Genomic DNA, 18,309 nt, shown 5'->3' on the forward strand with positions numbered 1-18,309 from the left:
GGCTTCCGGGACGCTGCAAGTAGATCCGGTGGCTCCTTGATCCGGTTTTATGAAATAATAGGATTCCGGTAGAATTGGAGAAATAATGAAATACTTTTGAAAGTAAAGTGTACAGCAAAAGATCCTCGCTTACTACTGCTGTTCAGAGAGAAAGTAACAATGAAGCAAGTTAGGAATTATCAAAAGTAGAATCACAACATGAGGGATGCGATCAGATAAGCTCCAAAGAGAAAACAATTTTCAGGCAAGGAATGATGGTTCAGGTGTGCCTGATATAGGGTGGAGGAAAGGTAGGCGGGATATACCTTAAAGGTATATCACATGGGGGGTGTATTTATAGGCATTTTGAGGTTTGGGAAACTTTGCCCCTCCTGGTAGGAATGTATATCCCATACGTCACTAGCTCAGGGACTCTTGCCAATATGAAAGAAATGAATTTATCAGGTAAGTTCTTACATAAATTATGTTTTTCTGTCCGTTTGGGACCAAGGCTATTTTTTACATTTCTGTGGTGTTTGTGTTTAGCTGTAATTTTCCTCTTACTCATTTACTGTACCGACACATATTATATAACGTTTTTCTCGCCATTAAATGGACTTTCTAAAGATACCATTATTTTCATCATATCTTATAATTTACTATAAATTGTTTTATAAAATATGAGGAAAAAATAACTTTTTCTAACTTTGACCCCCAAAATCTGTTACACATCTACAACCACCAAAAAACACCCATGCTAAATAGCTTCTAAAATTTGTCCTGAGTTTAGAAATACTCAATGTTAACATGTTCTTTGCTTTTTTTGCAAGTTATAGGGCAATAAATACAAGTAGCACTTTACTATTTCAAAACCACTTTTTTTCAAAATTAGCGATAGTTAGATTGGAACACTGATATCTTTCAGGAATACCCGAATATTCCTTGACATGTATGGGATTTCTTCTAAAAAATTATATAAAGTGTTGATCCAGGCCCATTTTGGTATATTTCATACCATCATTTCACCGCCAAATTTGATCAAATAAAAAAAATTGTTCACTTTTTCACAAATTTTTTCACAAACTTTAGGTTTCTCACTGAAATTATTTACAAACAACTTGTGCAATTATGTCATAAATGGTTGTAAATGCTTCTCTGGGATCCCCTTTGTTCAGAAATAGCAGACATATATGACTTTGGCGTTGCTTTTTGGTAATTAGAAGGCCCTGAAAAATATAGAAAAGACAAAGCACAACAGGACTCAAGTGAAAAGGTTTATTAAACAGATAAAAGATATTTTAAAAACAGAAGGTATTAGGCGTAATAGCTTTTATCTGTTTAATAAACCTTTTCATTTGAGTCCTGTTGCGCTTTGTCTTTTCTATATTTTTCAGCACTTTTCTAACATTAAGGGACTTCTGATGATACACCCTTTTAAACAAAGCAGCATACACTGTTTTTTTTGGTGGGGACTGAGAGAATCATCAAGTATATAACATCTATAAGCTACAGAGGGGTGAGAAAAATAAAAGACTGAAAAATAAAAGACTGATAATCCATGAATTTTCAGTGCATAAAATATTTCTGTATGCACTAGATATCCTACATGTTTTTGTTTTTCTAACATATGTTATTGTATTACTTGCTTTTTTTAGCATGTGCTACTTTTAGACATTTAAAGTGAATGTCAATTTTGTCTTATTTTAAGCAATTTTAATATTGCTTTCAAGTTAATAAAGAAAACCGCCGCTTTATTTTTTAAAAAAAAACAAAGTAAAGGTTATATTTTTATTACCAAATTTGCTCCGTTTTAGGTAGCAGCTACTCCCACCCGCAACTTCCGGATTTAATCCCCTGTAAGGTATACAGCAGTCCCACCCACTGTATACGTAAAGTCAATGCGCGCTCCCGGCTTTGCTATACACAGCGTATGCGTTGCGTACTTACCAAGCGCTCTGAAAAGTCCCATAAGTGTAATAGCGCATGCGCTAAATGTGAACGTGCGTGAGAGCTCTGTGTGACGGCTTCCAAACACAGGCGCATTACATATGAGTGACGTAGCCGAAAGGGGTTTGGTCCCCCCGTGGTTGATCGGATTATTGGTTGACACAAGCGAGCCTACAATGTCAATCATTAATCCAAGATGGCGGGCGGAGGATTGAGATGACAATCGTAATGAAATAAAGCTCAAATACTAGTTAATTAGAGGTTTGCTGAAAAAATGATGAATTAAAGTGGCAGTATTTTAAGGTCAGCTTTTAAGCAGTGTTTAGCATTGAGCTTGACTTTACATTCACTTTAAGTATTCATATATCTGTTTAATTTAATGTTTGTAGCACTATTGTGTATTTATTGTTTGTAGCACTATTGTGTCTTTTGGTGATAACGAGCCACATTCAAACCTCACCTTAGACTCTGATTAAGTCTACACCTGCCCTATTTGAATCTACTACACATTAGAAATGTTTTATATGTTATTTTTGAGCTAATTTCATTTTGTGAGCCCTTATATATTTATTTAAATTATTATCTTCCCCAACAGTAGCGCTGACACTTTGTTGTCTTTTTAACTGTAATTAGAAGGCCGCTAAATGCCGCTGCGCACCACACGTGTATTATGCCCAGCAGTGAAGGGGTTAATTAGGGAGCTTGTAGGGTTAATCTTAGCTTTATTGTAGTACACAACCCCAAGTATTGATCTAGGCCCATTTTGGTATATTTCATGCCACCATTTCACCGCCAAATGCGATCAAATTAAAATAAAAATATCCATTTTTCACAATTTTAGGTTTCTCACTGAAATTATTTACAAACAGCTTGTGCAATTATGGCACACATGGTTGTAAATACTTCTCTGGGATCCCCTTTGTTCAGAAATAGCAGACATATATGGCTTTGGCGTTGCTTTTTGGTAATTAGAAGGCCGCTAAATGCCGCTGCGCATCACACGTGTATTATGTCTAGCAGTGAAGGGTTAATTAGGTAGCTTGTAGTTGCAGGGTTAATTTTAGCTTTAGTGTAGAGATCAGCCTTCCACCTGACACATCACACTCCCTGATGCCAGTACTAAAATAAAAGGTTTTTTTTTTAAAAAAAAAAAGCCATATTCTGCTGTGTAGGATCCTCCCTTAGCCCCCAACCTCCCTGACTCCCCCCCCAAACAGCTCTCTAACCCTCCCCCTCTACCTTATTTGCACCATCTTGGGTACTGGCAGCTGTCTGCCAGTACCCAGTTTACAATAAAATGTAGCTTCCCCCCACCCCCTCCCAGATTCTTTAGATCCCAATTCCCTCATTCCTCTCTCCCACTTTAGTTTTAAAAATGCTCCATAGTGTAGCGGTTCCCACCCGCTCCCGCCCCATGCACGTGCCTGTGAGTGCCCCCGCCCACGATCCCACACCCCTCTTACTGCTGAAACTCATCAATGGCCGCCCACCCACCAACGATCACGGCCATCAATGTCCGATGCAGAGAGGGCCACAGAGTGGCTCTCTCTGCATCGGATGGCTAAGAAGTGTTATTGTTGGATGCCTTGATATCGAGGCATCACTGCAATAACATGAAAGCGGCTGGAAACGATCAGGATCGCTTCCACCCCTTTCAAGACCAACAACGTATGGGGTACGTCGTCAGTCGTTAACTGCATTTTTTTGCAGGACGTACCCCATATGTTGTTGGTTGTTAAGGGGTTAAAGGGACACTAAACCCACATTTGTTCTTTCATGATTCAGATAGAGCAGGCAATTTTAAGCAACTTTCTAATTTACTCCTATTATCAATTTTTCTTTGTTCTCTTGCTATCTTTATTTAAAAAGCAGAAATATGATGCATAGGAACCGGACCATTTTTGGTTGAGTACCTGGGTTATGCTTGCTTATTGGTGGGTAAATGTAAGCCTCCAATAAGCAAGTTCTATCCATTGTACTGAACCTATAATGGGCTGGCTGCTAAGATTTACATTCCTGCCTTTAAAATAAAGATATCAAGAGAACGAAGAAAAAATGATAATAGTAGTAAATTACAAAGTGGCTTACAATTTCATGCTCTATCTGAATCATGAAAGAAAAAAATTAGGTTCAGTGTCCCTTTAACAAAGGACTGAACATCTGGAAGCTCAGAGAGCCTCTAGTGCAGTAAAACGGGCAAGGCTGAAATCTGTCCCCTCAGGGAACTGGTCAAAAGACGCTTCTCCAGACCATCATGGAAAAACATCAGAATCCTGGCAACCTTAACCTTATGCTAAGGAAATCCACGCTCTTCACACCAGAATAAGTAGGTTCTCCACACCTTATGATAGATGCGAAGAGTAACTGGCTTACAAGCTTGAATGACAGTATCAATAACTCTCTCAGAAAACCCTCTCTTGGCTAGGACTAAGTGTTCAATCTCCACGCAGTCAGCCTCAGAGAATCTAAATTTTGATGAACAAAAGGACCTTGTTCCAGCAGATCCTTGCAACAAGGTAACCTCCATGGAGGAGATGATGACATCCTCACTAGGACCGTGAACCACATCCTTCGCGGCCACGATGGAGTAATCAGTATCACTGACGTTTGCTCCTGCTTGATGCGGGCCACTACTCGAGGAAGGAGTGGTAATGGCAGAAAAAGTTAGATTAGAGTGACCCTCCAAGGCACCGCTAATGCATCTATTAGCTCTGCCTGAGGATCCCTGGACCTCGACCCATATCTGGGTAGATTGGAATTGAGACAAGACGCCATGAGATTTATCTCCGGCGTCCCCCACCTGAAGCATATCTCCGCAAACACTTCGGAATGGAGAGACCATTTCCCCTGATGAAAGGATTGTCTGCTGAGAAAATCCGCTTCCCAGTTGTCCACACCCGGAATGTGGATCACTGATAGCGAATAGCTGTGGGCCTCCACCTACTCCAGAATCCGAGATACTTCTCTCATCGCTAGGGAGCTTCTCATTCCCCCTGATGGTTGATGTAAGCCACCAAGGTTATATTGTCTGATTGAAATCTGATAAACTGGGACAAACCCAGAAGAGGCCAAGCCTTCAGAGCATTGTAGATTGCTCGAAGTTAAAAAATGTTGATCGGGAGGGAACATTCCTCCTGCGACTTCTTGGCACCTTAAACAGCTCCCCATCCTGAGAGGCTTGCGTCCGTAGTCATAATCTCCCAGGATGGTCTGAGAAAGGATGTCCCCAGGACAGATGATCTAGACAGAGCCACCAAGAGAGTGATTCTCAGGGAAATCTGTTGAGACAGATCTGAATGATCGCTGTTCCACTGACTCAGCATACACAGCTGTAGAAGTCTAAGCTGTAACCTGGCAAAAGGAATTATGTCCATGCTAGACACCATGAGACCAATTACCTCCATACACTGAGCCACAGATGGCCTTAAGGAGGTCCAGAGGGCAAGACATGCCAAGGCTTGCTTGCACCATCTCTGTTCAGTTAGAAATATCCTCATGGATACTGAATCTATTATAGTGCCCAGGAATTCTACCCTGGTGCTTGGGATGAGAGAACTCTTCTCTAAGTTTATCTTCCATCCATGTGATCGAAGAAGAGAGAGAAGAGAAACCGAATGGTCCTCTGCTAGACGAAATAGTGGCGCTTGAACCAGAATGTCGTCCAAGTAGGGAGCTACTGCTATACCTTGGGTTCTGCGACAGCCAGGAGAGCTCCCAGAACCTTTGTGAAGATTCTTGGGGCAAACCTTAGGAACTTGAAGTGGTCCCTGTGGATTCGAACGTGAAGGAAGGCATTCTTCAGATCTATAGTGGTCATGAACTCTACTTCCTGAACTAGAGGAAAAATGGACCTTATTGTTTCCATCTTGAAAGAGGGGACATTTAGAAACTTGTTTAAGCACTTTAGGTCCAGAATTTGGCGGAAAGCTCCCTCCTTTTTTGGGACCGCAAACAGGTTTGAGTAGTATCCTAAACCTCTTTCTGAGATTGGAACCAGGACAATGACCCCTAAGGAGGACATATTCCGCACGTACCCCAGAAAGGCTTCCCTCTTTTCTAGTTTTAAAGACAGGCTTAAGACAAGAAATCTGCCCTTGGGTGGATAAAATTTGAAACCTATCTTGTATCCCTGAGCTATGACCTTCAGGACCCACTGATCCTGCCAGTCCCTGGACCAAGTGTCTGAAAATAGCTACAGTCTGCCCCCTACACGATCCGACCGTAAGGCCGCGTCACTTCAACAGTCCATTATGTTCCAAAAGCCACAAGCCCAGTTAACACTACACATAAGCAGATTGAATCACATAACAAACATTATTAAAAAAAAAAAAAAAATTATTAAAAAAACCCTGTTCAATAATCCCCTCAGGAAATATTTACCCTTGATTCCAAGATACTAAAGACTTGGAGACCCTGTATATGTGAGTTTGCAGGAACAAATGAGTTACAGTACATTCATGAAGAAGTAAAATGAAACAATCTTACCGGAATCTACGCCGTATAACAGGAACACGGCCCTTCAAGTGTGACGGATAGTAGCCTCGCCTCTGCCATGGACTTGAGAGAAGAAAGCATGCAGCTAAGCGTGTTCTACAACGCTGATTGCTTGTGGAGTTGTTAATATGAGTCGGGATGGTTTCGCAAGAAAAACTCTTCGTGCATCTCTGGACTCTAACTATCATCCAAGCCCTCACTGAGAGACTGACAGGATTACTTAAAACTCCCGTCCCATGTTGAAGAGTACTACCCTCCATAAGAGACGAAAGCAAACTTCTGATACTTCTTTGCCAACCTCCTGGGACGAAAGGCAAAGAATGACTGGGGGATGAGGGAGTGGGAGAAGTATTTAAGCCTTTGACTGGGGTGTCTTTGAATGCAGCTGTGGACTCTTTCCATTTATGAAGAAAAAGAAAATGTATACTTACCTGATTTTTTTTTTTTTTAGACACGATGAGTCCACGGATCATCTTCATTACTTATGGGATATTCACCTTCTGGTCAACAGGAGGAGGCAAAGAGCACCACAGCAGAGCTGTTAAATAGCTCCTCCCTTCCCTCCCACTCCATTCATTCGACCAAAGTTAGGAAGAGAAAGGAAAAGCCAAGGTGCAGAGGTGTCGGAAGTTTATAATAATTAATAACCTGTCTAAAAGAACAGGGCAGGCTGTGGACTCATCGTGTCTAAAAAGAAACAAATTTATCAGGTAAGCATAAATTTTCTTTTCTTTTTAAAGACACGATGAGTCCACGGATCATCATCCTTACTTATGGGATACAATACCCAAGCTAGAGTACACAGATGATAAGGGAGGGACAAGACAGGGAACCTAAACGGAAGGCACCACTGCTTGAAGAACCTTTCTCCCAAAAGCAGCCTCAGCCGAGGCAAAAGTATCAAATTTAGAAAATTTAGAAAAAGTGTGAAGAGAGTACCAAGTTGCAGCCTTGCAAATCTGTTCTACAGAAGCTTCATTTTTGAATGCTCATGAGGAAGCAACAGCCCTAGTGGAATGAGCTGTAACTCTTTCAGGAGGCTGCTGTCCAGCATTCTCATATGCAAAACGGATGATACTCTTCAGCCAAAAAGAAAGAGGTAGCTGTAGCTTTTCTGACCCTTACGTTTTCCAGAGAAAATTACAAACAAAGAAAGTCCTTAGTCGCTTGTAAGTAAAATTTTAAAGCACGGACCACGTCCAAATTGTGCAAAAGACGTTCTTTCTGAGAAGAAGGATTTGGACACAAGGAAGGAACAACAATCTCCTGATTAATGTTCCTATCTGAAACAACCTTAGGAGGAAAACCTAGTTTAGTACGTAAAACAACCTTATCTGAATGGAATATAAGGTAAGGCGAAGTGTATTGCAATGCCAAAAGATCAGACACTCTACGAGTTGAAACTTTCCAAGTTAACAACTTAATATCTAAGGAATGCATAGGCTCAAACGGAGCCCCTTGAAGAGCTTTGAGAACTAAATTCAGACTCCATGGAGGAGTAACTGGTTTGAACACAGGCCTGATCCTAACCAAGGCCTGACAAAATGATTGTACATCTGGGACATCTGCCAGACGTTTGTGTAACAAAATGGATAAGGCAGAGATTTGACCCTTTAGGGAACTTGTCGATAAACCCTTCTCCAAACCTTCTTGGAGAAAAGACAAAATTCTGGGAATCCTAACTCTACTCCATGAGTAGCCCTTGGATTCACACCAATAGAGATATTTACACCATATCTTATGGTAAATCTTTCTAGTCACATGCTTACGAGCCTGAATCATGGTCTCTATGACCGAATCAGAAAAACCCTGCTTGGATAAAATTAAGCGTTCAATCTCCAAGCAGTCAGCTTCAGAGAAACTAGATTTGGGTGAAGGAAGGGCCCTTGAATTAGAAGGTCCTTCCTCAACGAAAGTCTCCAAGGCGGCAGAGATGACATGGCCACCAGATCTGCATACCAAATCCTGCAAGGCCAAGCAGGTGCAATGAGGATCACCGATGCCCTCTCCTGCTTAATTCGAGCAATGACCCAAGGAAGAAGCGCAAACAAAGGAAATAGGCATGCAAGGCTGAAAGACCAAAGCAGAGCATCTATCAGTTCCGCCTGGGGATCCCTGGACCTCGACCCGTAGATATAGTCTTGATAAAGGCCCAGTTCTTAGGGCAGAAACGCGTTGACATATATGGTAAGCTTCTTTTCAATTACTGACTAAGTTTGAATAGCAGTTTTGCACTATGTTATATTTGTTTTATTACAGGTATATCTTTGAATGAATTGATCCCTGAGACATAGGATCCATTTCTGTATTTTTTCATCGTTTACACACAGGAATAACTTTTTAGGAGCATCTCTTCACATCTTGTATTCACATAAGGGTCACTTTATAAGTGTGTTATTCACTTTAACACATCCTAAATATTCATTTGGATTATTTTTTCACATTTTTTCCTTATTCTTTTTTCATTTTTGTGTACACACATTTTTGATTATTCACGCCCACTTCATCACATCATCTTTTCAGGATTTTTTGGATATTCACAATAATTTTTGAAATTTGATTTGAAAACCACTACGTTTTTCTTTTTTACACACTTCAATTCACCGTTTATCGAGGGATATATAAGGATAACTGTTTTAAAATAGAATCTTCATATTGGACATTCACTCTCTGGAAAGAATTTAAAGTTTGGGACCTACATATTTATGGACACCTACTCAGTAAATTGATGTTTTTATATATTTATATTTTTTATCCAACCATCAACAGCTGTTTTATTGTAATTTATTTTGTGATTAAGATTGTATATTGTTGTGGTTTTTAACCACAATTGTATTGTTTTTTATATAGATATATGCATATTTTATTGTTAATTTTAAGTGGATCCACTTTTGTATCTTGTTTGTATATTTTAGCTATAAGTAGCTTATAAAATATTTTATATACCCCTATAGAATTTCAATATATTTTTTATTTAAATAATCTTGTCACTACTAGTGTCTTAACCTTTTAGGAGGCGCTCTGTGTATTTATTTTTAGGACTGCATACCAAATCCTGCAAGGCCAAGCAGGTGCAATGAGGATCACCGATGCCCTCTCCTGCTTAATTCGAGCAATGACCCAAGGAAGAAGCGCAAACAGAGGAAATAGGTATGCAAGGCTGAAAGACCAAAGCAGAGCATCTATCAGTTCCGCCTGAGGATCCCTGGACCTCGACCCGTATCTCTGGAGCTTGACATTCTGACAAGATGCCATGAGATCTAACTCCAGCCGACCCCATTTGAGAATAAGGTTGGAGAACACTTCCGGATGGAGTTCCCACTCTCCCGGAGGAAAAGTCTGCCTGCTCAGAAAGTCCGCCTCCCAGTTGTCCACCCCTGGGATGTAGATCGCTGACCGATAGCAAGAATGGGCCTCCGCCCACCGGATTATCTTGGCTACCTCGGTCATCGCTAAGGAATTCCTCGTTCCTCCCTGATGATTGAAGATTGAAGATCGCTCTTAGTTCCAGGGAATTTATAGGAAGAACAGACTCCGTCTGAGTCCACACAGAAGGCTAGCGTCTGTTGTCATACCAGGACGGTCTGCAAAAGCAGGTTCCCTGGGATAGATGATCCAGAGACAACCACCATTGAAGTGAGTCCCTTGTCTCCTGTTCCAGGGTTATTCGAGGAGACAAGTCTGCATAATCTCCATTCCACTGCCTGAGCATGTTTAACTGCAGAGGTCTGAGGTGGAAAAGAGCAAACGGGATGATGTCCATTGCCGCCACCATCAGTCCGATTACTTCCATGCACTGAGCCACTGACGGCCGAGGAGTGGACTGAAGGGCTCGACAGGTATCTAGAATCTTTGATTTCCTGACTTCTGTCAGAAAAATCCTCAAAGATATTGTCAGATTAGGTTATGTCCAGAAGAAGACCCAAATGCTAGGGCGAACTTAAATAACACACTAGCAATCTGAGTTTAATCCAGGACGTGACCCCACGACAATTTCTATAAGACAAGGTACTCACGATATGGAGCAGTGTTGATCTGGTGCCTCTGGATTGAGTAATGGAAATCTTGATAGCAGAAGGATCAATGTCAGAATTGGAAACTATAATCAGGCAGTTCAGGAATAGACCACAACAGACCAGATGTGCAGAATAAGACAACTTGCAATTAGGCAGATAGAGTTTTAACAATAATATAGACAATAATGCAGAGTATGACAAATTGTAATGAGGCAGTTTGAGGGTTAAGCAATAGCGTGGTTAGTAATGCAGAGTTTGGCAACTTGTAATCAGGCAGTTTGAGGGTTAAGCAACAGCGTGGTCAATAATGCAGAGTTTGGCAACTTGTAATAAGGCAGTTTGAGGGTTTAGCAACAGCGTGGTCAATAATGCAGAGTTTGGCAACTTGTAATCAGGCAGTTTGAGGGTTAAGCAATAGCGTGGTCGTTCAGGCAAAGGTTCAGAAACAAAAGACAGATTTTGAAAGTTCAGAGTACTCACGACAGCCACAGGAGTTAAACAACAAACGGGCACCAGAGGATCGAGTCACCGGGATAAGAAGCCAACCTGATGTCAGCCAAGTGGGACGGCTCAGAATGAGCAAGACGTTGCTAGGCAAAAAGTACACAGAGTGAACCCCCGGGATATCCGGCAGCAGACAGCGGAGCGTGACAGTGCCCCCTCCTCAAGGACCCCTCCGGGGGACCCGACCAGGCTTGGCAGGATACTTCATATGAAAAGACTTGACAAGAGCAGGAGCATGTACGTGAGAAGCAGGTTCCCAAGACCGTTCAGTGATGGGATAACCCTTCCAATGGACCAGGTAGTACAACCGATTGCCCTGTAGCGCGTAGCGTGGAGTCTAGAATCTGACTGACCTCGAACTCTGAAGTACCCTCTATAAAGAGCGGAGGAAGAGGTTTAATTTTGATGGAGTACCGGTTGTTAATGACTGGCTTGAGAAGAGACACATGAAACACTGGGTGGATCTTAAGGGTCTTGGGTAAGGCCAGATGATAAGCTGAAGAACAAACTTTGGAAACAATGCGGAAAGGTCCAATGTATTTGGGACCCAATTTTGTACAAGGTTGTTTTAGACATATAAATCTGGTGGATAACCATACACTGTCTCCAGTGTGAAGTACAGGAGCCTTACACCTTCTGCGATCAGCATATTTTTTGTACTTTATGGAAGAAGAGAGTAAATTTAGACAAATGTGTCGCCAATGGTTACTGAGATTTTTTACAATACGATCTGCTCCAGGAACTTCAGAAGAACTAGTAATCAAAGGAAAAATTCTAGGTTCAAAACCATAAGCTGCCTTGAAGGGTGAGGTCTGTAAGGAGGAATTGAAGCGTGAGTTGTGAGCTAATTCCGCTAAAGGTAATAACTGTGACCAGTTGGAGTGTTGATGGTTTACATAGTGTCTAAGAAAAGATTCCAAGGACTGATTTACACGCTCGGTCTGTCCGTTGGACTGAGGATGATGTGAAGTAGAAAGAGATATGTTGATTACGAAGTGCTTACAAAAAGACCTCCAAAATTTAGAAACAAATTGAACACCACGATCAGAAACTATGTCAGAAGGAAATCCATGTAATCGAGAGATATGAAGAACGAAAAGTTCAGAAAGTTTTCGAGCAGAAGGCAATCTAGGAAGAGGAATGAAATGAGCAGACTTTGAGAATTGGTCCACCACTACCCAAATGGTCGTATTTCCAGCAGAAACAGGAAGATCCATAACAAAGTCCATGGATATGTGGGACCAAGGGTAATGAGGGACAGGAAGAGGTTGTAACAATCCAAACGGTTGATGAGTTGATTGTTTATTCGATGCACAAGAGCTACAAGCGGCAATGTAATCCTTAACGTCCCTCCTCATGGAGGACCACCAAACATGCTGCCTAAGTATCCACAGAGTATTGGTTACTCCAGGATGACCTGCCGATATGTTGTCGTGAGCCCAACGTAAAAGCCTAAGGCATAATTCACTGGGTAAATACAGGATTCCAGAAGGAAGTTTGTAAGAAGACGGTACCCGGTTTTGAGCCAAACATAAAGCCTGTACTGGAAAAGAGGATACTTGAGCCAGAACTCTGACTGGACGTAGTATGGGTTCGGAATCCAGCAGAGTAGAATCTGTAGACTGAAATTGCCTGGATAATGCATCTGCCTTGGAATTCTTGGAACCAGGAACATAAGAAAGCACAAAATTAAACCTGGAAAAGAACAAGGACCACCAAGCCTGATGAGGATTGAGGCGTTTAACTGTATGGAGGTACAGGAGATTCTTGTGGTCTGTCAGAATGAGAAAGGGTTGACCAGTACCCTCTAACCAATGTCTCCACTCGTCCAAAGCAAGTTTTATAGCCAGTAGTTCTTTATTGCCCACATCATAGTTTAACTCGTCAGGATTGAATTTCTTGGAAAAGAATGCCACCGGATGTATCTTGCTGGTAGTCGGATTACGTTGGGAGAGAACAGCTCCAACAGCAATAGAGGAAGCATCTACCTCCAGGATAGATTGGAGATCAGGAATGGGATGACTAAGGAGTTGTGCCGAAGAAAATGCAGATTTCAGAGTTTCAAAAGCCTGTACTGCCGAATTAGACCAGTTCCTACAATCTTGACCCTTCTTTGTAAGAGAAGTGAGAGGAGACGTGATGTCCACAAAGTTTTTTTATAAACTTTCGATAGTAATTGGCAAAGCCAAGAAACCTCTACAGAGATTTGAGGGTGGTTGGTCTGGGCCAGTCCTTGATTGCCGAAAGTTTAGCAGGATCCATCTCAAATCCAGATTCTGAAATAATATAACCCAAGAAGGGAATGGAACTCTGATGGAAAGAGCATTTCTCTAATTTAGCGAAGAGGGAGTTATCACTTAGTCTTTGAAGCACAAGTTTTACATGGTGTACATGTTCCTGTAATGTAATGTTCTGGAATAGATCAGAATGTCATCAAGATAAATGATAACATATTGATTTAAATAATCTCTAAAGATCTCATTAACAAAATGCTGGAACACTGCTGGTGCATTGCACAATCCAAATGGCATTACAAGATACTCGTAGTGACCAAATCTGGTGTTAAATGCTGTCTTCCGCTCGTCTCCCTTACGAATTCTGACCAAATTGTAGGCCCCAGGAAGATCCAATTTGGAGAAGATAGAAGCACCTTGGAGACGATCAAACAGCTCAGGGATGAGCGGAAGAGGATAACTGTTTTTGATAATCAATAAAGGGACGAAGACCTCCATCTTTTTTTCCAATAAAGAAAAAACCTGCTCCCACCGGTGAAGATGAAGGACGAATAAACCCTCTGGCCAAGTTGTCCTTAATGTATTCTTCGAGAGAGAGATTTTCTTGACGAGAGAGAGGATAGGTCCTCCCTTTAGGTAGAGGAGCCCCAGATAACAGATCGATAGGACAGTCAAAAATCCGGTGAGGAGGCAACGTTTCAGCCTCCTTTTTAAAAAAACATCACAGAAGGTATGATAGTGATTAGGTAATGAATCAGGGACTTCCAAAAGAGCCACGACAGGACTGGATGGTTTGGAGGGATTTTGCAGACAATGCTTAAAACAGGTAGTACCCCAGGAAATAAGCTCTCCTTTAGACCAAGAGAATACTGGATCATGAAGCTGCAACCAAGGTAATCCCAACATTAATGGTATGTGGGGGGAGGAGATGACATCAAAACTGATAATTTCAGAGTGGAGTATGCCCACAGACATAAGAAGAGGTATAGTAGAATATTGAATGATTCCAGATCCAAGAGGCTGCCCACTAACTGTAGTTACCTTGATTAATTGTTTCTTGGTGAGAAGAGGAATCCTGAAAGAGTTAACAAAACTTGAATCAATGAACACTCCAGCAGCTCCAGAGATGAGAGCTTGAGCTTGAAACTTGGTATTACCAAAATTGATGGTAACAGGAACAAAGAGTTTAGGATTGAGGAAAGTCATGGGATTCTGGCTTAACTCTGTCTCTCAATCAATAGTTAAGCCTTGGCTTTTACTGGCCGGATGGGACAGTCCTTCAGTAAGTGACCTTTGGTGCCACAATACAAACATAATCCAAGAGTACGCCTCCTATGGCATTCAGCTTCAGTCAACTTAATAGCTCCTACTTCCATAGGTTCTACAGACTCAGATGAATGGGAGTTATTATTGGAATGACTTGGGGTACGAATAGGACGATAAGTAGATCTAGAAAAAGGTCTCCTACTCCGGTCTCCCTCCTGTAGGTGTTCTGAATGCTGAGCGTCAAGATTAATACATAAATTGATAAGATCCTCAAGAGAGTCAGGAAGTTCACGAAACACAAGTTCATCCTTTAAGCGTTCGCAAAGTCCTTTGCGAAAAGCTGTCCGTAAGGCTCCATGGTTCCAATCAGTTTCTGCGGCTAAAGTCCTCAATTCAATAGTATATTGAGCTACAGAAAGAGACCCTTGTCTCAAATCCAATAACCTTGCCTCAGCAGCGGCTGACCTCCCAGGCTTGTCAAAAACAGAGGAGAAAATAGACACAAATAACTCCACATCATGAAGTAGAGGATTGTCTTTTTCCAAAAGAGGAGATACCCAAGCCAAAGCCTTACCCTTCATGAGGGAAATAATAAAGGTGATCTTGGAAGAAGAATTGACAAACACTAAACGACACTGATTAAGGAATCCACAGCATTCTTCCGGATTTCCGTCATACTTATCAGGGAGAGGAATTCTAGGTATAAATTGCCCCACCGGCAGAGGTGGATTATAAACAGCATTAGAACTGGCAGCAGCTGCAGTAGGAGTAGCCATAGCTTGAGAAGTAGCGGAGAGGTTATGCAGCAGAGCAGTAATATGATCAAGTTTGGAATCCAAAGATTGCAAACGTGCAGAATGATTTCCAAGATGTTGTCCTTGTAGAGCCACGGCCCTGGATAACTCATTGGGGTCCATTATATGGCCCGTTTGTTATGTCAGGTTAGGTTATGTCCAGAAGAAGACCCAAATGCTAGGGCGAACTTAAATAACACACTAGCACTCTGAGTTTAATCCAGGACGTGACCCCACAACAACTTCTATAAGACAAGGTACTCACGATATGGAGCTGTGTTGATCTGGTGCTTCTGGATTGAGTAATGGAAATCTTGATAGCAGAAGGATCAATGTCAGAATTGGAAACTATAATCAGGCAGTTCAGGAATAGACCACAACGGGACCAGATGTGCAGAAGACGACAACTTGCAATTAGGCAGATATAGGGTTAACAATAATGTAGACAATAATGCAGAGTATGATAATTTGTAATCAGGCAGTTTGAGGGTTAAGCAATAGCGTGGTCAGTAATGCAGAGTTTGGCAACTTGTAATCAGGCAGTTTGAGGGTTAAGCAACAGCGTGGTCAATAATGCAGAGTTTGGCAACTTGTAATCAGGCAGTTTGAGGGTTAAGCAACAGCGTGGTCAATAATGCAGAGTTTGGCAACTTGTAATCAGGCAGTTTGAGGGTTTAGCAACAGCGTGGTCAATAATGCAAAGTTTGGCAACTTGTAATCAGGCAGTTTGAGGGTTAAGCAATAGCGTGGTCGTTCAGGCAAAGGTTCAGAAACAAAAGACAGATTTCAAAAGTTCAGAGTACTCACGAAAGCCACAGGAGTTAAACAACAAACAAACGGGCACCAGAGGATCGAGTCACCGGAATAAGAAGCCAACCTGACGTCAGCCGAGTGGGACGGCTCAAAATGAGAAAGACGTTGCTAGGCAACAAGTACACAGAGTGAACCGCCGTGATATCCGGCAGCAGACAGCGGAGCGTGACAGATATAGAATCGATTAGAGTTCCCAAGAAAGTCACCCTTGTCTTCGGGATTAAGGAACTCTTTTCCAGATTTACCTTCCACCTGTGAGTTCTCAGGAAGGATAGCACAACGTCGGGATGAGATCTTGCTTGTTGACAAGATGGCGCCTGGATTAGAATATCGTCCGGATAAGGCACCACCACAATGCCCCGCGGTCTTAGAACCGCCAGCAGAGACCCCAGAACTTTTGTGGGAAGAGCCACCAACTGAAAGTGTTTGTCCAGAAAAGCAAACCTCAGGAACCTGTGATGATCTCTGTGGATAGGAACATGTAGATATGCATCCTTTAAATCCACTGTAGTCATAAATTGACCCTCCTGGATCAATGGAAGAATGGTATGAATAGTTTCCATCTTGATTGATGGAACTCTGAGAAACTTGTTTAAACTTTTGAGGTCTAAAATAGGTCTGAAGGTTCCCTGCTTTTTGGGAATAAAAACCCTGCCCCTGTTCCTGTACTGGAACAGGATCAATCACTCCCAGGGAGGAACATTTATGAACTCTAGTTTGTATCCCTGAGACACTATTTCTACTGCCCAGGGACCCTGAACATCCCGAATCCAAGCCTGAACGAAGAAGGAAAGTCTGCCCCCGACCAGATCCGGTCATGCTGTTTTGGATTCAACAGCAGGCTTCTTGGATTGTTTACCCTTGTTCCGAGACTGGTTGGGTCTCCAAGTAGGCTTAGATTGTTCTGGTGTAGAGGAGGAAGAGAAAGAATTTCCCTTGAAATTTCAAAAGGAACGGAAATTACTCTGTCGTCCTTTCTGTTTGTTTCTCTTATCGTGAGGAAGGAGATGCCCCTTACCTCTCGTTATATCAGAGACAATTTCTGTCAGGCCAGGTCCAAACAAGGTCTTGCCCTTGTAAGGAATCACTAGAAGCTTAGACTTAGATGACACGTCCTTAGACCAAGGTTTTAACCATAAGGCTCTGTGGGCTAGGATAGAGAACCCCAAACTCAATTTAGTAATTTGCAGAGAAGCGTCCATAATAAAAGCATTAGCTAACTTCAGAGCTTTAATCCTATCTTGGATCTCCTCTAAGGAAGTCTCAGTCCTGAGAGACTCAGACAAAGCATAAAACCAATATGCTGCCGCACAAGTAACAGCAGCAATGCACGCAGCTGGCTGCAATAGCAGACCCTGGTGAACATAAATCTTTTTTTTTATATACATAATAATTTTTATTGAATTGTTCAAATTATACAGAGAAATCATTCAACATGAAAATTGTGGCCTCAGAGATCACAAAAAATATAAAAGAAACATATATACTGCTTGGGGCACTAAGGCCTAGATTTAGAGTTTTGTCGGTAAGGACCCGCGTAGCTAACGCCGGCTTTTTTCTGGCCGCACCATAAAAATAACTCTGGTATTGAGAGTCCACATAAAGGCTGCGTTAGGCTCCAAAAAAGGAGCGTAGAGCATATTTAACGCAGCTTCAACTCTCGATACCAGAGTTGCTTACGCAAGCGGCCAGCCTCAAAAACGTGCTCGTGCACGATTCCCCCATAGAAAACAATGGGGCTGTTTGAGCTGAAAAAAAACCTAACACCTGCAAAAAAGCCGCGTTCAGCTCCTAACGCAGCCCCATTGTTTGCTATGCGGAAACACTTCCTACGTCTGCACCTAACACTCTAACTTGTACCCCGAGTCTAAACACCCCTAACCTTACACTTATTAACCCCTATTCTGCCGCCCCCGCTATCGCTGACCCCTGCATATTATTATTAACCCCTAATCTGCCGCTCCATAAACCGCCGCTACTTACATTATCCTTATGTACCCCTAATCTGCTGCCCTAACATCGCCGACCCCTATATTATATTTATTAACCCCTAATCTGCCCCCCACAACGTCGCCTACACTTATTAACCCCTAATCTGCCGAGCGGACTTGAGCGCTACTATAATAAAGTTATTAACCCCTAATCCGCCTCACTAACCCTATAATAAATAGTATTAACCCCTATTCTGCCCTCCCTAACATCGCCGACACCTAACTTCAATTATTAACCCCTAATCTGCCGACTGGAGCTCACTGCTATTCT

Source organism: Bombina bombina, chromosome 1, assembly GCF_027579735.1.
Source record: "Bombina bombina isolate aBomBom1 chromosome 1, aBomBom1.pri, whole genome shotgun sequence".
In the NCBI taxonomy this organism is placed as follows: Eukaryota; Metazoa; Chordata; class Amphibia; order Anura; family Bombinatoridae; genus Bombina; species Bombina bombina.